Source organism: Lonchura striata, chromosome 35, assembly GCF_050655825.1.
Source record: "Lonchura striata isolate lonStrDom1 chromosome 35, ASM5065582v1, whole genome shotgun sequence".
In the NCBI taxonomy this organism is placed as follows: domain Eukaryota; kingdom Metazoa; phylum Chordata; class Aves; order Passeriformes; family Estrildidae; genus Lonchura; species Lonchura striata.
Window position 1 is genome coordinate 8,499,364 of NC_140737.1, and position 17,345 is coordinate 8,516,708.

Consider the following 17,345-nt stretch of genomic DNA (forward strand, 5'->3'; position numbering starts at 1 on the left):
ACAAACTCCTGGACCCCCTCACCTCCCACGGGAGCTGGCAGGAATCGCGTCCTCCGTGGATGCACCTCATGCTCCCCTCGAAGCAGAGAAGGTAAGAGGGAATCTGTCTCACTCACCCATTGCCAGCGTGGCAAGCAGGGCTGTAGCTCCCAGTCCCACTGGTGGCCCCCAGCACTGCCCACAGAGGGGCCTCACGTCCCTCCAGGCTCACCACAAAGTGCTGCTGAACCAACTGGTTGTTGGAGGGGCCATGCAGGACATGGTGTAGGGCTGCCCAAGGACGCTGTGCAGCACCTATGGAGGGCATTGCTCCCCCTGGACCTCATCAGGTGGTCCATAGGAAATTTTTGCAGGAGCTTTTGCTGTAGCACCTGGAGGAAGCAGGATACAAATCAGAGAGAGGGGGGGGAAAGCCTCAGGAGTCAGATGAGTGGGGCTGGAGTCCTTCCCTGAGCTCCCTGAGCTCCAAGAGCCCTTACTCTGAGTCTCCTCCTTTTCTAAAAGCAGTAAGAAATGCTTTTTAAAGGCATGTTGTGAATCAGAGAGAATTTCTACTGCCAGAAGACATCCCAGTTCACTTCAATGTAGTGTATTAATTAACGCATTGATCCGTGAGTATGGGAGATTTTCCCCATGGTCCCACCACTGGTCAGTGGCATGGATGCAGGATGAGATTAGGGTGATTCTGGCTGTGTTTGGGGAATAGGCCCCTCCAGGTACAGTTGTACTTTGCTCCAAGATGCTCTTCACAGCATCCTTTTCCATGCTCAACACCTCAATCTCTCCTGTCCTCCATCCAGGCTTTCAGTATCCTGCCGCTGTCAGGTGTGCTGCAGCCAGGAGAGAGCCAGCAGGTCTCCTTCACCTTCTCTGGCTGCTGCGACATCCTCCCCAGTGTGAAGGCACTGTGCTGCGTGGAGGGAGGCCCCACCTACGAGGTGGAGCTGATCACCTCACGCCTCAGCTACTCCCTGAGCTGCTGGGAGATCAACTGTGGCCCTCAGGTACCACACACAGCCCCTGGCACAGCTCCTTGCCCTGGAACCACGGTCAGCGGGTTCCTGCCCACCTCGGCCCAGGTCTCCCTCCCCTCCCCAGCCCCTTTGTTGGCTCTGGGGCTTGGAAGTACAACCTTTGAGGGACACATCTGGCATCCAACCTGGTTCAAAATAGCCATCTCCAAAAATGTAGGGAGTGCCTCTTTTTCTGGGTGCCTAAGACTGCCTCCTGGGGCAGGCAGGGTCCCAGTGGGGATGCCCTGGGGGTCATGTCCCTGAGACATCCCTCTGCTGATCCACACCTAAAGCCTGACCTCCAAGAAGATGCTCGTCTAAAGCTCCTGCTTAATCCACAAATAATCAAGGGAAGAAGTTGGGCTTCCAGTCGCTATAGTTGGAGAGATTGTCCCAGAACAATCCCCACTTTCCAGCTGAAAGCCCACAGATATTTCCAGCTGCTGGCCCTGTCTGTGTTGCCCTGTGTGACTCCCTTGTTGCATGTGTGTTGCTTGACAATAGTTGCATGCCTTTTCTCCTGGAATGCCTCAGTGCTGTCTCGGTTTCTCCTGGCTGTTGGTGACCTCTCAGAGGGCCTGTGTCCCCCGGTTCATTTATTGCTGGCCCTCACACGGTTGTTACCACACCTCTGTGTGCTGCCAGAGCTCCGTGGTCCTGGTTCCCTGTGCCTGGGGGTTCCCCGGGTTCCCAAGTGCCCTTATCTCCTCCCTGGACCCTTCTCCCACGATGTGTCTGCTACCAAGCCCAGGAGAGAGGAAGGAGATTCCCAGCAGCAGGCCTGGGTCTGTAACTTCCCACTCCTGTGCCTTCTCTCCAGATATTTAATGAAATTGGTCACAGCACGGTCACCCTGGACAACACTGGCAGGACTGAGTTCACCTGGGTGCTGAAGCCTAACATTTATGACCAGCATCTGCCTGGTGTGTTTCTGGTCAATCCCACCACTGTAAGTAGCACAAGTGACGGACCGCAGCCCTGTGCCAGGTGGCCCAGGAAAGCATTAAAGGGAAAAACGAGGGGAAGAAAGGGGGAAAAAATTCAGAGGGAAAAACCCAAACCCAGTCATGAGAGAGAGAGAGAGCTGTAAGCAATTTCTGCTGGGGGCAGAGAAGGTCTAACAAGGGCTCTCCTGATAGATTCCCCATGGCCTTGGCTGGTGGGTGGATCTGCTGTCAGAGACAGACACCAGCAGGAGGCACAAATGTGTTGGTCATTGTCCTGTCCTGCTGTCAGGGGAGTAGAGGAGAATTCTTTTTGGTAGATTTCTCGGACAAAACCAAGGCACAAACGCAGGAAGTACTGTATCTGAGAACTGTTTGTTGATAAAGAGAGGGTATGGTCCCGACCAGAAGGGGATAGAAAAGGGAGCAGAGAGAGAAAACGAGAAATGGAGAAAGTAACAGAGGACAGGGACAGAGCATTACTGCTGGAACCCTGGGACGCTCCGTCGGCGTCCTGCTGGGCAGGTGGAGCAAGTGTGCTGCCAGCTGCACGGTGAAAAACATGTTCCCTCTCCTGTGAACTTGTAAAACGTTTAAGAAAGGACAATAGGAGACAAAGGCCACAGAGCAAAGGTTATTACAGCGCGTGCATCTTGGCACTCAGCCAGGAGCACACTGTCACCTTCGGGGATACCCCTAAAGTGCCTTTTCCATTACATCAGCCTGTTGCATATTCACAGACTCTTATGCATAGTAAACTTTTTCCCTAAACTAGTTTACATGTCCTAAGAATTGCTTAGCATGGCTCCTCCTTGGATCTGCCCTTTTTGGAGCGTGCCTATTCCTTGGCTGTGTTTTTAGTCCTTTTTTGTCATCATCTTCAGTTCTGGCCCCAGCCCAGGCTGCCTTCAGACAGTGAGTGCTGATGGTTGGCAGATCTGTACAGGTGTCTTCTTCATATGTTCACTGGATGCCATCCCATGCAAGCAGGCACTTTAACCCAAGCACATTATATCAGCTATTTCACTAAGCTTAATTAACAACAGAAATAAAAACGATATCTTTATAACTAAGTTACTTTAACACGACACATATAAGATCAATGTTCATGTTTTTCATGGAGACAGCGGAGCACCAGCTTACCCTGGCGAGCAGGGAAGTGGCGACAGCAGGGTAGAGAGACAGGGAAGAAGTGGCTCTGCAGGGAGCCAGGCCCTCCAGGTGCTCCCAGCCCAACAAAAAAACCAAAAATGGCAGGGAAAAACTGGCAGTGCTTTTATATGCTAAGATTCCTCCTGTCATAGATACATATTATAATATTGGCTTTTCGCAAATATTAATATCAAAGCAATGTGACCCCCCGTGCGGAGAATGCTCTGAGTCTATGTTGTAGAAGGCTGAATAATTGCTTTATTATATCCTCTTATAATATATTGTACTAGAACTATATCATACTAAAAAATACTGAAGAAAAACCTGTGATTGTGTGCAGATAGTCCAGCTTTGACCCAATTGGCCAATCAATCCAAACAGCCATCACTGATGTCTAATTAACAAATCCCTCCTCAGTAAGCAATCTCCATAACACATTTCACATGTGCAAACAACAGGAGCAGTGAATAGAGAGAAGAATTGTTTTCCTTGAGCTTTCTCACTGTGTCTCACAGCTTCCCAGGAAAAATCCTGGGAGAGAGAATCATGCGTCTCTCTGTTCAGGGAATGTGCATACCACATATTAAAATGGATTTTATATGTGTGGTGTTAAAGTAACTTTGTTATAAAGATGTAGTTTGTATTTCTGCTGCTGGTTAAGCTTAGACATAGCAGTGAAATAGCCATGCTCGTGTTAAAATGCCTGCTCGGATGGGATAACACCCAGTGAACACAGGATGAGGACACCTGTGCAGATCTGCCACCATCAGCACTCACCGTCTGAAGGCAGTGAGGACCAAGGCCCGAACTGGAAGCAATCAAGAGAAGGAGCCAAAACCCAGCTAAGAAACACAAATGCCCTAAAAAGGCAGAACCAAGGAGGGGCCATGTAAAATGGTTCCTGGAATATGTAAACTAGTTTATGGAAATACATAAGGACTATGAATATGCAACAGCCTGGTGTAATGAAAAGGTATTTAAGGGGTGTCCCCGAAGGTAAGTGTGCTCCTGGATGAGTGCCAAGATGCACCTGGCCCTAACAACCTTTGCTGTGGTCTTTGTCTCCTATTGTCCTTTATTAAACTTTTTACATTTTCACAGGAGAGTGAATGTGTTTTTCACACTCCCGTAACTCAGCCCTTTCAGGAGGATTTGGTCAGGCGGGCAAAGTTTTCCTGGGCTTTGGGGTCTGCCCTCCTCCGAGGGGGAGGTCGCTGGCAGCCCCCAGACACGGAGCCTGCCTGCATTGTCTGCCACAACCTCCTTTAAAGTGGGATGAGTTAGGGCTCCCAGCACGTGGACAACCCCTATTGTAGTTTTTCACCCCGTGTCAGAAAATGGATTTATAGCCTATGCTGAGGCATGACTAAAAATATAATTGGTTCCTCACAGTCACTGTGGGGACCCTGAGGGCTGAGATCTCAGGCTGTGCTGGCACTGGAGCGTTTCTGAGGGTCACCTTACCCAGGGTGTGATCACACAGGACATTGTCCTTGGCCCTGCCTCCCCACTGCCAGCTAAGCACCACTTACATGTCCCTTACTAGGCTTGCTGCTCCCTGCCTCCTCCAGCCCTGCTGCTGTGCAGCGGCTTTGTGGGGCAGTGAGGGGGCCAGGGAGCGGGGCTGGAAGAGCAGCGAGAAAGATTAGCAGCATCCCACCACTGCCCAAGCCTCTCAGTCCTGCCTGGATGTCTTTGAGACGAAGCAGCACTCCTGCCTTTGTCCCTCCTTGAAGTGGGAAGTAATTTGCTTTCCCATTTCTGCATGCCTGAATCCTCCAAGGGACGAGAGGAGCTGCTGGCCCTGCTGAGAGCAGAGGCTTCCCTTCCCCAGCGGCAGCAGAAGTTTTTTTTGTGGAGGCAGGCTCTTGCTGGCAGAGGGCAAAGCCTGTTAACAGCAGGGCTGTGCTCGCATCAGGCTGTGCTGGGGCTGCAGCCTTGTGAGCCCTGGGGAGGACACACGGTGCCCTTTTGGGTACAGGGAAGGTAGAAGGTGTGAGAAACAAAGGCCACTCCTCAGTTAAAATTAAAAAAAAACTTAATAAGAGACAATAGAGGACAAAGTCAATAAAGCAGAAGTAACAGCACTGGGTGCTTAGCTGCAGCCACAGGCACACCAGTCAACACAGCAACACCCCTTATATCCCTGGGGTATTGCATCAGCCTAATACATATTTACAAATGGTTAGATATATTCAAAAATTTTAACATAGTTCCCCCTCTGTACCACTTTTTTGGAGCATGTGCAGTTGTCCTAGCGGTGATCATTTGTTACTTTTCAGCATATTCAACAGGTTTCCATTCCTTCACTATTAAGTGTTAAATTTAATATTATATACATATGTTATAAATTAATATATTTATATGTGTATGTTATATACTTTTTATATGTTATAAATTAATATATATTATAAATTTAATATTATATATATGTTATAATTTAACATTATATAAATGTTAAATGTTAATATTACAACAACTCTTCATCAACATTAGTATCACAACACAACATTTGCATTAAAAGAACTCTAAACTTTAGCAAAACTTCTTTTACAGAAGTCAACCTTATAAACCACATTGTATTTAACAGTTGTGAAAGCCAACACTGTAATATATTTATCACGAAGGTGATGTGGTCTGATGGTTTATTCCAGATGAGAGTCTGTCTCCTGAGCCTGTGTGTCCCCTGATCCCCCATCAAACACTGATGCATTCCCTCCCTCTTCTCCTGTCCCTGCAGGGCTTCATTGCACCTGGCGAGAAGCAAGAGCTGGAATTCTCTTACATGCCAGGAATACCAGGAGCTTTCATCAGGATTTACCAGCTTGAAGTGGATGATCTGGACCCAAAAAATATCACCCTGAAAGGAGAAGCGTGCTGTCCCTTGATCAGCGTGAACCTGCCCTGGAACACCACAGGTGGGCACGGCCTGTCTGCCCCAGGAAGGGCCGCTCTGGTTTTGTTCCCGACCGTAAGCCCATGGGGCAGCTCATGCCAACCCCACCGAGCCTGGAGGTCTGCAGGACTCCCAGGCCAACTCAAGCCCCCCTGGTTGCTTCATGAGTCTTGAGCGGAGGATGCCATGTGGGCTTTGTCCCAGGAGCCATCCTGCAGATCCTGCCAGCACATCTGGCAGGGTCCTGAAGGATGGTGGCGAGAGTGAAGGGCTTGGGAAAGCTGTAGGAGAGGCTGGCAGGGCTTCTGGCAGGGTTGGATTTGTGTGACATTGCAGGGGATGAGATGCTCCTTGGTGGGGAGGGAGAGAACGTGAGGATTCAGCGAGGAGCAGCAGCATCCACTTCCCATAGAGGGCTTAAGGGATTTCTTTCTGGAAGAAACCAATGTTGGGAGGTGGGGACTTGCCAGCTGAAATGGGACTGGCACTTTGCTCACACTTCTCTTTGCGGATGTTTTCTTCCTTCAGAAAATGAAAAATATGAGAAGCTACTGAAAGAGACTGCAAAACACCTGCAACAGTACAGTGAGAGGAATAAATCAAAAGTTGTTCAGAAGACTCAGAGCCTGAAGTCTCAGACTCTGAAAACTCAGACTCCAAAGACTCAGACCTCGGAGACTCGGGATCTGAAGACTCAGGACCTGAAGCCCTGTTTGCTCGGCTCTGGCATGGTAGTAAGAACAGCTGCAGCCCCATTTGGCACATGCCACCTTCTCCGTGTCACCTGAGCCCCTTGCAGCCCACAGCAGCTCCCCAGTGCCCTGATGGCACCTGGGACCTCCCTGCCCACCTACAACCTTGTGTCATCTCAGCATTGCCCCTAGGGCTGACACTCTGCTCATGGTCTCTTCTGGGGCTGCATCAACTTCCTGGCTACCCCAGGGAGAGGTCCTGAAGGCCATGCTCCAGGGATGGAGTTGATGGTGCTTTGAAGGGGATGCAGGTCATTGCTGGGGAGTTTGTTAGTCCCAACCCAAGCCCTGCCAGAGTTACAGACCTGAACAGCAGCTGCCTGATTGTGCCCTGGGGCTGTGCTGGTGGTGCTCATCTCCAAGAGGCACCAGCTTGGTCCTGGTTCCCTTCCAAGACAGTTTTTGTCCAAGCTGCCTTGGTACTGGCTGGGGGAGGCAAGTGTCTGGAGCTCTGGAAGGTTCCTGGCTGGTCTGTCTGCCTGGCCAGAGCAGCTTTGCTGAGAATCTGGGTAGGCAAAGATGCTGGAGTTACTTCCCTGGAGATGAGGTCCTCGCTAAGAGAGCAGGAGGTGTCACAGACACTGAGCAGCCGGACAGGAGGACCCCACGCCCCCTCCCAACAAGAGCAGGGTGGGATCCTTTCTCAGGTGCAGGCTGGGCCTTGGGAAGGACCTTTGCTAACCAAGCACTTTTTCCCTTTCCTCAGCCAAACACTCAGCTGCAGATAGACACGATGAGGATGCTGATAAAGAAGGCTGCTCTGGAGCGGCAGAAAAGGCTCACATACCATCTCCCAAAGGGCAGGTTCCCTAACAAGCAGCTATGCCAGAGTCTTGTCAAGTGAGTAAGTAGGGACTCCCATCCCCATCTCCAGGTGCCCCATGGGGAACACCCAGCCATGTCCCCTTCTCCTGAGATCTCCTTGGGCCTGCAGAGCTGGGAATAGCCTGGAGTCCAGAAGGGGTCTGGTCCTGGTGGCTGTGACACACCACACGTGAGCAGTGGGGTGTCCTCCCTTCCCCAGCACCACGCTGAGCTTTGGACTGCTCAGTTCCCCACAGGTGTGGGGTTCTGTCCCTAGAGCTGAGGGGACCCAGTGCAGACCTTCCAGCCCTTCCAGGCAGGATAAATTCTGTCCCTGCTGACTAGCTCTGAAAGAGACAGCTCCCAGCTGATGTCGTGGTTCCAACTAACAGAGCATACTAAGCAAAAGGAGAAGGGAACCCTTTAAAACCCCAAATCAGATGGCTTGAATCCTGGTGGGGTGGCAGGGCTTGTCTAGGAAACTTGGTGGGTCCCTGTGACCATCATGATGCAGCACAAGCAGCAGAGGTTTCAATGCAGGAAGCAGATGCTCTGCAGAGCAGATCATGTGGTCTGGTTGCAGAGCAATGAAGATTTCCTGTGCAGGCAAATCATATTCTAGGCCCCAAAACAATTTCAGCCTCAGGCTGTACCCCAGGCTGGGCAGTTCCACTGAGACCAGTGGAGAACCAGTGGACTCACCTGTACTGGCTTTTCATGGCAGAGGAGCTGTGGCCAGTGTCCATTTTAAATAATTTTATTTGCAGGTACTGTTAGTAGCTGATACAACCTAAGACTTGTCAAGACTCCTCCTGACTTCCCAAACTCTTTGTCAGGTGGTCAGGCCATGGGTTTCATGGGCTTGAGCTGAGTTTTTACAGCAGTGAATAAAGAAATAGCCACTTTATTTATGGCTGTCCTCTTGGACATGCAGCCAGGCTGTGGTTTAAGGACTGTCCTTAATCCTCCTTGCAGAGTTAAGCTGCCCGAGTATATCCTGGACATGGGCCCTGTCCTTAAGGGTTTCACTGAGAAAAGCACTCTGGAGATCACCAACCCTGAGCAGATCCCAGTGTCCTTCCAGGCTGATCTGTCTGCCCTGCAGGATACAGGTAAGCAGTGCTGGAGACACTTCCTGTGGCCTTGAAGGAGGTGTCTCCGACAGATTAGCTTAAGCCACTGAACTTGGGGAGGTTTTTGAGCTTTTTTCTTCTCAGTGCCCCTGCTGGGAGCTTTAGAGGCAGAATTCTCCTGGCCATCCATGCCCAGGGACCTCTCCTGGCCTGCCTGTGCCTGCCCTAACGCTTCAGTGCAGAGGCCAGATGGGCTCATCACCCTGGTCACCTCTCAGCATCCTCTGCCCTTGGCTCCCACGAGCATCGAGTTTCTTTGGGCACTCTGTGGGCTTGTTTTGGCAACCAGGGGGGTCTGCTGTGTTTTGGAAATGCTTTGTTTGGAGTTCACACTGTCACAGCACCTGTATTCAGCCTTTATTGAAGAAACAGCCTGTGAGATCCTCTGGTGGATCAAAAGAGGCTTCCAAAAGAGGCCTCGAGGCAAGGCTGCACTTCCATCACAGTGGCTCACTGTGTCTGAGGGCTGTTCAGGTGCACTCTAAGTTTTTATCCAGGTCACAGAACAGCGTGGGGCTTTCCCCAGCCCTCTCAGCCAGGACACCTGTAAGGCTTTAAGTGCTTATGGCACTTTTCATGTTCCTCGTGTATCTCAGCTGCTTTGTGTTCATCTGTTCCAGGTTTCAGCATGGACCTAGGCCTGATAAAGAGCCTGCCCCCCAGCCACACCGTGGCATTTGAAGTGCACTTTGAAAGTGCCCACCAGCCACCGGGTGACGTGGATGTGCTGCTGCCCATAGAGGTACCACAGCTCTTGGGGCAGGCAGCAGGCTGGGTGCAACAGCAGATGTCACCTGCACCCTCTGCTGAATTCTCTGTCCTTCTCCAGGTGACAAATGGCCCCACGTCTCACATCCGCCTCTGTGCCACTGTGCTGGAACCATCGCTTGAACTCTCCAAGAACACACTGCAGTTCTCTGACATCCCTGTTGGGCAGTGCCAGGTTGAGACCATCCGGCTCTGTGGGTCTCAGATTCAGTCAAAGAAAGAAACTGAGAATTTATAGCCAGGCAGAAGCCGGGGAAAGAGCTGGAGAAGAATGTAAATAGTTCTTTATCTCTCTTGTTTTTCCATTGTTTATTGTTAAGTTTTATCACTGTGCATGAAGCACATTGCTCTAATGGGGTGGGTCATTTTCACTACAGAACCAATGGATTTGGTCCTCACGAAGCTCTGTATAAAAGAGCAGTGTATTTTGAATAAACCAGTTTTACTCTCGCAGCCTTGTGAGCAGTCTCTTCATTCCCGTCCTGCCTCGACACCAACATCTGGTGACCGCTGACGTGGAATTGCCCCTAACCCTGAGAAACAGGGTCTGGTGACCCTTCGTGAATCTATGGCCTAGGCTGGTGACCTGAACCTCAGCGTCTTGCAGGGGGGTCTCGGCGGCGCGGCACCGTGCCACCAGCCTGTGGCTGTGAACAGACACCTTTGCCTTCTTAAGAAAGGTAACGCTGGAACTCCACGCCTTCTGTAGAAGGCTTGGTCCTATTTGGACCGCGGTGCGGCTTTTAAAAGCCGGGACTGTGCGGGACAGGTTTTCCCTGGAGGAGCGGGCTGTCTTGTCTCTAAAAGTGGACGTTCACAAACAGGAGGTTTCATAGCAATGGGGAATCAGGCGTCTGCAGCTGATCGGATGGTCTTGTCCGCCTGGAAAGCCTCTATCCCGCAGATGGGAGCTCGGGTCTCTGATGAGGAACTGGTACTGTTCTTAATCTGGGCTCGGGACCATGGATTCTCCGCGGACATTGGGCAGGCCTTCGATCGAAAGCTCTGGCGCGATTTGGGGCGGTGCCTCATGAAGCAGATGCACAAGGGGGACGCGGAGGTGTCCGCACTTTTCGGTCTGGAGGCGCGTGTATGTGCCCCTGCGGGAGGGAGCCCCGGGGAGCAGGGATGCCGAGGGTGTTCTCTCCAGGAGTGACGCCGCCGCTTCTGTGTGCAGCCGTGTCTCGGGGAGCGGGGACAGGCAGACGGGCCGGGCGATGCCCAGTCCCTCCACGGCGCGGAGTGGGGTGTCGGGACATGATGGGACGCCCCGCAAGCCTCCCGTGTCACCGGGGACTCCTGCTGGTCCCAGCACTCCCCAACCCCATGGCTCTACTCAGCCTGGGAATTCTTTGCCGGACAATCAGCCGCAGGTTGCACAGCAGACTGTGCCCCGGCCGGCTGAGCAGGCTCAATCTGCCTTGGGCACGGTGCCAGTGGCAGCACCTGCTTTTCAGGCGGCGCTGGGAGTGCCATCATCGCAGCTCTCGGGCTCGGCCCACCCCCCTTTGCACGGCCTGTCGGGGGCTGTCCCGTCTTCGCCGCGACAGCCCAGGGCCCGTCCGGCGGTTGACCAGGCGGCTCAGCTGGTTCAGCCCTTGTGGGGCCCCTCTCCAGTCTGCAGCTTCGTTATCAGCTATGGAGCCTGCACAGATGTATGGGCCTCGCTGGGGGCAGGGATGCAGCCTTTGGTTCATGCCCACCACACCCCCCGCCTCCCGCGGGGGCTCCGGTTCTACCGGCGGGGCCAGCGCAGCTGCTTCCCGGAACGTCCCGCTGCGCGACGTGTGCTGCGACTGACTTATTTCTTTCACGGTGCCGGTGTCGATGGTTCGGCAGCATGTTGTGGGGGGCACTTTGGTGTTGTTTTCGGCCCTCCCTGCTCCGGGACTGACACCAGCGCTGGGAGTGGTGCCTGCTTTCCACGCCACGCCTGCCGTGGCACAGGTGCTCCCAGCGATGGGGCCCGGCGCCCGCGGCTGGAGCGGTTCTGCCTTTCGCCATGCCCGCCGCTTCGGCGGCTCCAGCGGCGCCTCTGGCTCCTGCCCCCGCCCCGTTTCAGCGGCAGCACCTCTGCCTCTCGCCCCGCCTGCAGCTTCGGCGGCGGCGGTTCTGCCTCCTGCCCCGCCCGCTGTTGCTTCAGTGCCCGTGATGCCTGCTGCGCCCCAGCAGCCAGTGCCGTTCCTGCCTCCGATGACTGCAGCTTCAATGCACGTCACATCCACGGTGTTGCAATCTCCTGCTGATCCTTTCATACTGCCACCTGCGATGGAAGGATCCACCGAGCGGCCGGTGATGGTCCCAGTCTCCGCCCCGTCACCGGCAGCTGGCCCTTCTGGTTCGGGAGCTGTTGGCTCGGGGGCCGCGCCCAGTGCTTCGGCTTCGCGGTCGTAGCCGCTTCCCCAGCCGCGGTGTTGTTATAAATGAGAATTTATTCAGCCACATTAAAAATAAAAATAATTTTATTTGCGGTCAAATTCTATCTAGTCAGCCACATGGAAAGGACAGAGCCGAGCCCGGGGTCGACCCTGGGTGTGCAACAAGGAGTCAGCCTCAGCAGAGGTTTTCTCCTATGCCCACACACCTCCATCCTGGCACAAGTGGTTTTTATAGGGAAAATTCCGCCTGAGGCCAAGATTTGAGCAGTTAGTCTTTTCTTCTATTCAGAGTTTATAGGTTAATAAGATTTTCTTTTTTTGGTGATGAGGAGAAATAATTCAATGTCCGGAGTAGTTGAATTCTTGATGAGAGTTTACGTGAAGGCTGCATTCACACGGATCTGTCTGAGGATTTCCATGATATCCATCTTGGACGATCAGCACTGATGATCGTGATGATTAACACCTGGAGCCCAGACATGGCCCATCTCCTGGCCAAGCCACATCCTTTTACTTGTAAATCAGTTTCTTATACATCCAGTCTCACCTGTAAAGGGGGGGGAACTAATATGACGGGCATGATTTAACAAATATCCAATATTACATATTTCATATGAGGAATGGTGCGAATTATATTTATTACACATAACAGTGTCTCTCGTCAGCCCACCCTCCCCCGTGGATGGCGGACTGTCCCCCACGCCCCTGTCACAGGAGGCAGGTAGCGACAGCGATGATTTGATCTGCTCGATTCCGTCACAGGGGCCTGACCGTCTGTCGGAACACCGACAAGGGCGGCGAGCGTCCCAGAGAGATCTATGGACGCTGCCTCCCTGTAAGGTGTTTGTGTGACCGATAAATCCCCGTCGCCTTTGGGATGCGGTCAGGCAAAGCGCTTCGGAAGTGTGTGATTAGGATTTGTTAGAGCGGGTGGGAAAGCCTGGTGGTGCGGTTTTGAACCCGCCTTTCAAGGAGGCAGAGACCATACCTAGCGGCCAGTTGATTCCTGTTCTCCCCAGGGGGAGCACAAGTGAGGGTGACGATGCTTCAGTTCAAGGTAAGCTTCAAGCCTTTCCTGTGTACAAGGCTGTCCCAAATTCGGGACAACAGGACAAGCACGATGTTATAGCTTGGAAGGTTGTACAGGATTTGCAGGACAAGGTGGCAAATTCACCCATTCCTCCTCCTTCTCTGAGGACAGTAGTTCCCCATCTGCCCGCCCTGTCTACAGGTTTTCCCTGCAGCTCTAGGCTATGGGGGCCGCTCTTGGTTTGGCTGTGGGTGCTCTCAGCACCACATCAGTGTCTCAGAGCACTCAGGAAGTGAGGCTCTGTCCTCGCAGACTGAGGAGACCTCACACGGTTGGTTTCTGTGCCCAGAACAATCGGCACAAATACGTGACACCAGCCCTATGCCAGAAGCAGCAGGCGCCGGAGGATGAGCCCTGTCCCTTTGAAGTGATGCCCTCCCAAGGAACCCTTGATCCGCAACGGTGGCAGAACCTACAAATCTGGTTTACACCCAAGGAGGAGGTGAGATTGGCAGGTGTCAGCCCGGGAGGCCTGTCAGAGCTATCTGGAAATGAGGGCCTGGTGCAGAGAGTGTGGTATGAGCTCTGCCTTCGCAGGGAGCTTTCTGCAAAGCCTGTACTTGTGACAGCACAAGGAGAAATGTGCTGCCACACATACTCAGCGTGGCTCAGCTCACCCCAGAGAGCGCTCCTGTGAGATGTGCTTTGAAATGCCCACAGGGAGCTTGCACAGAGAGCACCAGGGCTGCCTCTCATGGGGGGATGTGCCCAACTCCCCTCAGCCTGCCCCTTGCCTGCCTGTATTTGCAGCTGCGACACTTGGCATCGCAGACACTCGCAGGGGATAATCCTGGAATGGCCAGTCTGGGCTCATCCTGCTGCAGGACTGACAGACAAATCAGCCACCAGACACCTTCCTGGACATGGCAGGAAGCATGTCCCATTCACCCCCGTCAACGGGGTTTTATTTGTGCCTCAGGATGTTCCGAAAACCTCAAGTTGTTACAACTTGTGGTGAAAAATGCTAAAAGGGAGCACAAACATCTGGGGGTGGTGTTTGTGGACATTGCCAAGGCTTTTGACACTGTATGTCATCAGCATATATTTGGGGGTTTGGTTCAGAGAGGGGTCGATCCACATATGATTCAGTTGGTAAGGGAAATGTACAGGAATATTAAAACGTACATTTCTCTTGGGAAGGAGAAAACGGACCCCATATATATTCACTTGGGTGTCAAGCAGGGCGACCCCATGTCACCTTTGCTGTTCAACCTCGCACTTGATCCCCTCCTATGTAAACTTGAAACAGAGGGTAAAGGGTTCCACCAGGGCAGGTTGAAAATAACAGCTATGGCCTTTGCTGATGATTTAGTGCTGATGAGTGATTCCTGGGAAGGCATGTGTGATAACATCAAAATTCTCGAGACCTTTTGTGAACTTACTGGTCTGCGAACACAGGGTGAAAAATGCCATGGATTTTATATTAGACCAACAAAGGACTCATATACCATCAATGATTGTCCTCCATGGAAGATTAATGGGTCCCCCCTGAACAAGATCGACCCAGGGAGCTCTGAGAAATATCTGGGCACATGGATAGATCTGTGGACAGGCTTTGCTGATTCAGGTTTGTCTGAGAAACTGGGAGATTGGCTCAATCGGATTGGGAATTCACCCCTTAAACCTCTTCAGAAAGTGGATATACTCAGAACTTATACCATCCAGAGGCTGGTACGTCTGGCTGACCATACCAAGGTCCATCTTGGGCTCCTGGAAGCCCTTGACCAGCAGGTTCGAAAATTGGTCAAGGAGTGGCTGCATCTTCCCCCGAGTACATGTGATGCCATTTATATTCGAGCAATAAGGACGGTGGTTTAGGTATTATCAAGTTGGGGGTGCTAATTCCAAGTATACAGGCGCGGAGATTGCACAGATTGGTGCAATCTTCAGATGAGACGTTGGTTGAATTTTTAAAGGAAGAACATCTGGAGTTGTTATATGAGAAATTGTGGATACGAGCAGGAGGAGATAGAGTCCATCCCATTAATTCTCTGTGCCCCTGTGCTGTGCCTGCGGTGGCTGCAGGCAGTGCCCCGGCCCTGCTGGGCTGGGAGAAGAGCTGCTCATCAAGAGAAATAGACCTTTGAAGCTCTTGTTGTTCAGGAGCTGCTTCTGTACCAGAAGCCCAGCCCAGCTCAGCAGCACAGACACAGCACAAGGACTTTAATGACGCTCTGGGGATTTGTGCTGAGGCCCTAGGCATCAGTCCCTGAGAGGGAGCTAAAGAAACCTCTCAAGAACTCACGTCAGAATCCATCTCCAAAGTTTATTTGATTTTTAATGAGTCTGAATGAGGGACAAAAATGAGAAAGTGTCTCTATGCCCCAGCCAGAGCAGAGAACTGGAGGCACTGATGAAAGGTGAGGACAAAGAGAAGCCAAGCCTTGGTGCCCTGGGGCACAGCAGCCTCTGTGCCACCAAGGGCTGTCAGGAGACACCTTGTGCTGAGGCACTGGGGCCTCCTGGCACAGCCCCAGCCAGGCTGGCCACTGTCACCCCCTGGTCCTGCCCTCAGCATCCCCCACAGCCCACATCCCAGTGGCCCCAAGGATCTGCTGGAAGGAGTCCCTGGGGAGCCTTGCTACTAAAATTCTTTCCTTCATTCAACACATACGTGCATTGTCACAATGGCCTCTTGGTTATACAAGGTGCCCCTATGTCACAGTGGTCTTTGTTATTCACGAAGCCCCAGAGAGTAACACTGACCTCCTGGTTCAGTGCAGCATCACTTGGTCTTGTTAAACTTCCCCTTGCTGGATTTGGCCCCTGGATCCAGCCTGTCCAGCTCCCTGTGCAGAGCCCTCCTACCCTCCAGCAGATCCATACTCACACTCAGTTTGGTGTCATCTGCAAATTTGATGATGGTGGACTCAGTGCACCCATCCAGATCATCAGTGTACATATTGAAATCCACGCTGGCTGGCTCTGATCCCTCGCCATCCTGCAGGTGCCCTGTGATGGCACTCAAGGTGATCTCTTCCATAACCTTGCCAGGCACCAAGGTCAGCCTGACAGGCCTGGAGCTGCTCGCTCCTCCTTCCACCCCTTTTTGGGGATGGGGTCACATTGGCACCTCCAGTCCTCTGGGACCTCCTCGGTGAGCCAGGACTGATGATAAATGATGGAGAGCAGCTTGGGGATCTCGTCTACCAGCTCCCTCATACCTGTAGGCTGGATGCCATCCCATACACCTGTGAGAATCTGTATGGCTCCGCTGGTCACCTACTGCTTCCTCCTGGATCACAGGGGTCTGTTCTGCTCCCTGTCCCCATCTACCAGCTCAGGAGAACACTTCTCCTGAGGACAACCTGTCTTCTTGTTGAAAATTGAGACAAACAAGATGTAAAGTCGCTTAGCCTTTTCCTTCTCTTTAGTTTCTTTATCTTTAGTTCCCTGTGTAGCTTGTGACCCCTTTATATTTAGTTATATTCTCCACTGCATCCAATAAAGAATAGAGATTCTCCTGCTCCCTGCTTTTTCTACAAAATTTTCTATAAAACCTTTTTGGTTTTTTTTACAGAAGCCACCAGGTTAAGTTCTAATTGAGATTTCACCTCTCTAATTTTCTTTCTGCATAGCCTAACGATATCCTTAAACACTTCCTGTGTTGCCACTCCTTTTTTCCTCAGAGCTCCCAGGAAAGCTGTATGGGCAGTCAGGACAGTAATTTTCCCCACTAGCTCATCTTTTGACAAGCTGGGACAGGCAGCTCCTTCCCCATTAAGTTGGCTTTCTTGAAATATGTTCATCCTTCCTAAACCCCTTCCTTTTTATGGGCTGCTTTCATTTAAAATAAAAGTACCTGATTCAGTACTCCCCCAAATCAGAACCCTAAAAAGGCCAAAGACTGCCCTTCCTAATTCCAGTGTGGAAGATTTCTTGCTGTCCTCTGCAGAGCTTCCTGCCCTCCAGCACAGCCACACTCCCACCAGCTTGGTGTCACCTGGGAACTGACTGAGGCTGCCCTCTATCCCCTTGTCCAGATCAGCAATAAAGAGATTTACATGACTGGGCCACAATCCTGAGCTCTGGGGACGCCCCTGGATGTGGCTCCATTCTTCAGCTGCTCTGAGTGCCAGGGCTTGGATGAGGGAAAAGGTGGGAGAAAGTGTTTTTTGATTGTCAGCTGTGAACACTGCTGACAATCAAAAAACTGACATGTTGATTTTCATATCTATTCAGACTGCATTAGAATGTGCTGGAGATCAATAGCAATTGGACATTGCTAATCTCAAACTATAAACAGGATAAGAAAATTTAACAGGACAAAAACATTATCTCAGCATTGGTTTCAATATAGTAGATTCACACTGAATACACTTCTGTAATCTGTCCAATTAACCACAGAAAAGTTGAAGACTTGAATTATTCCAATGGGCTTTTTTTGTTTGGGTGTTTCAAACAAATTCTCTGAA

The 17,345-nt window shown here is 51.7% G+C and overlaps 1 protein-coding gene across 1 annotated transcript in view; it reads left to right on the forward strand.

Moving 5' to 3' along the window:
• LOC144246964 (uncharacterized) overlaps positions 1-17,345 on the forward strand; it is a 712,254-nt gene that overhangs the window by 229,497 nt on the left and 465,412 nt on the right. The gene's annotated exons all lie outside the window — the stretch shown is intronic.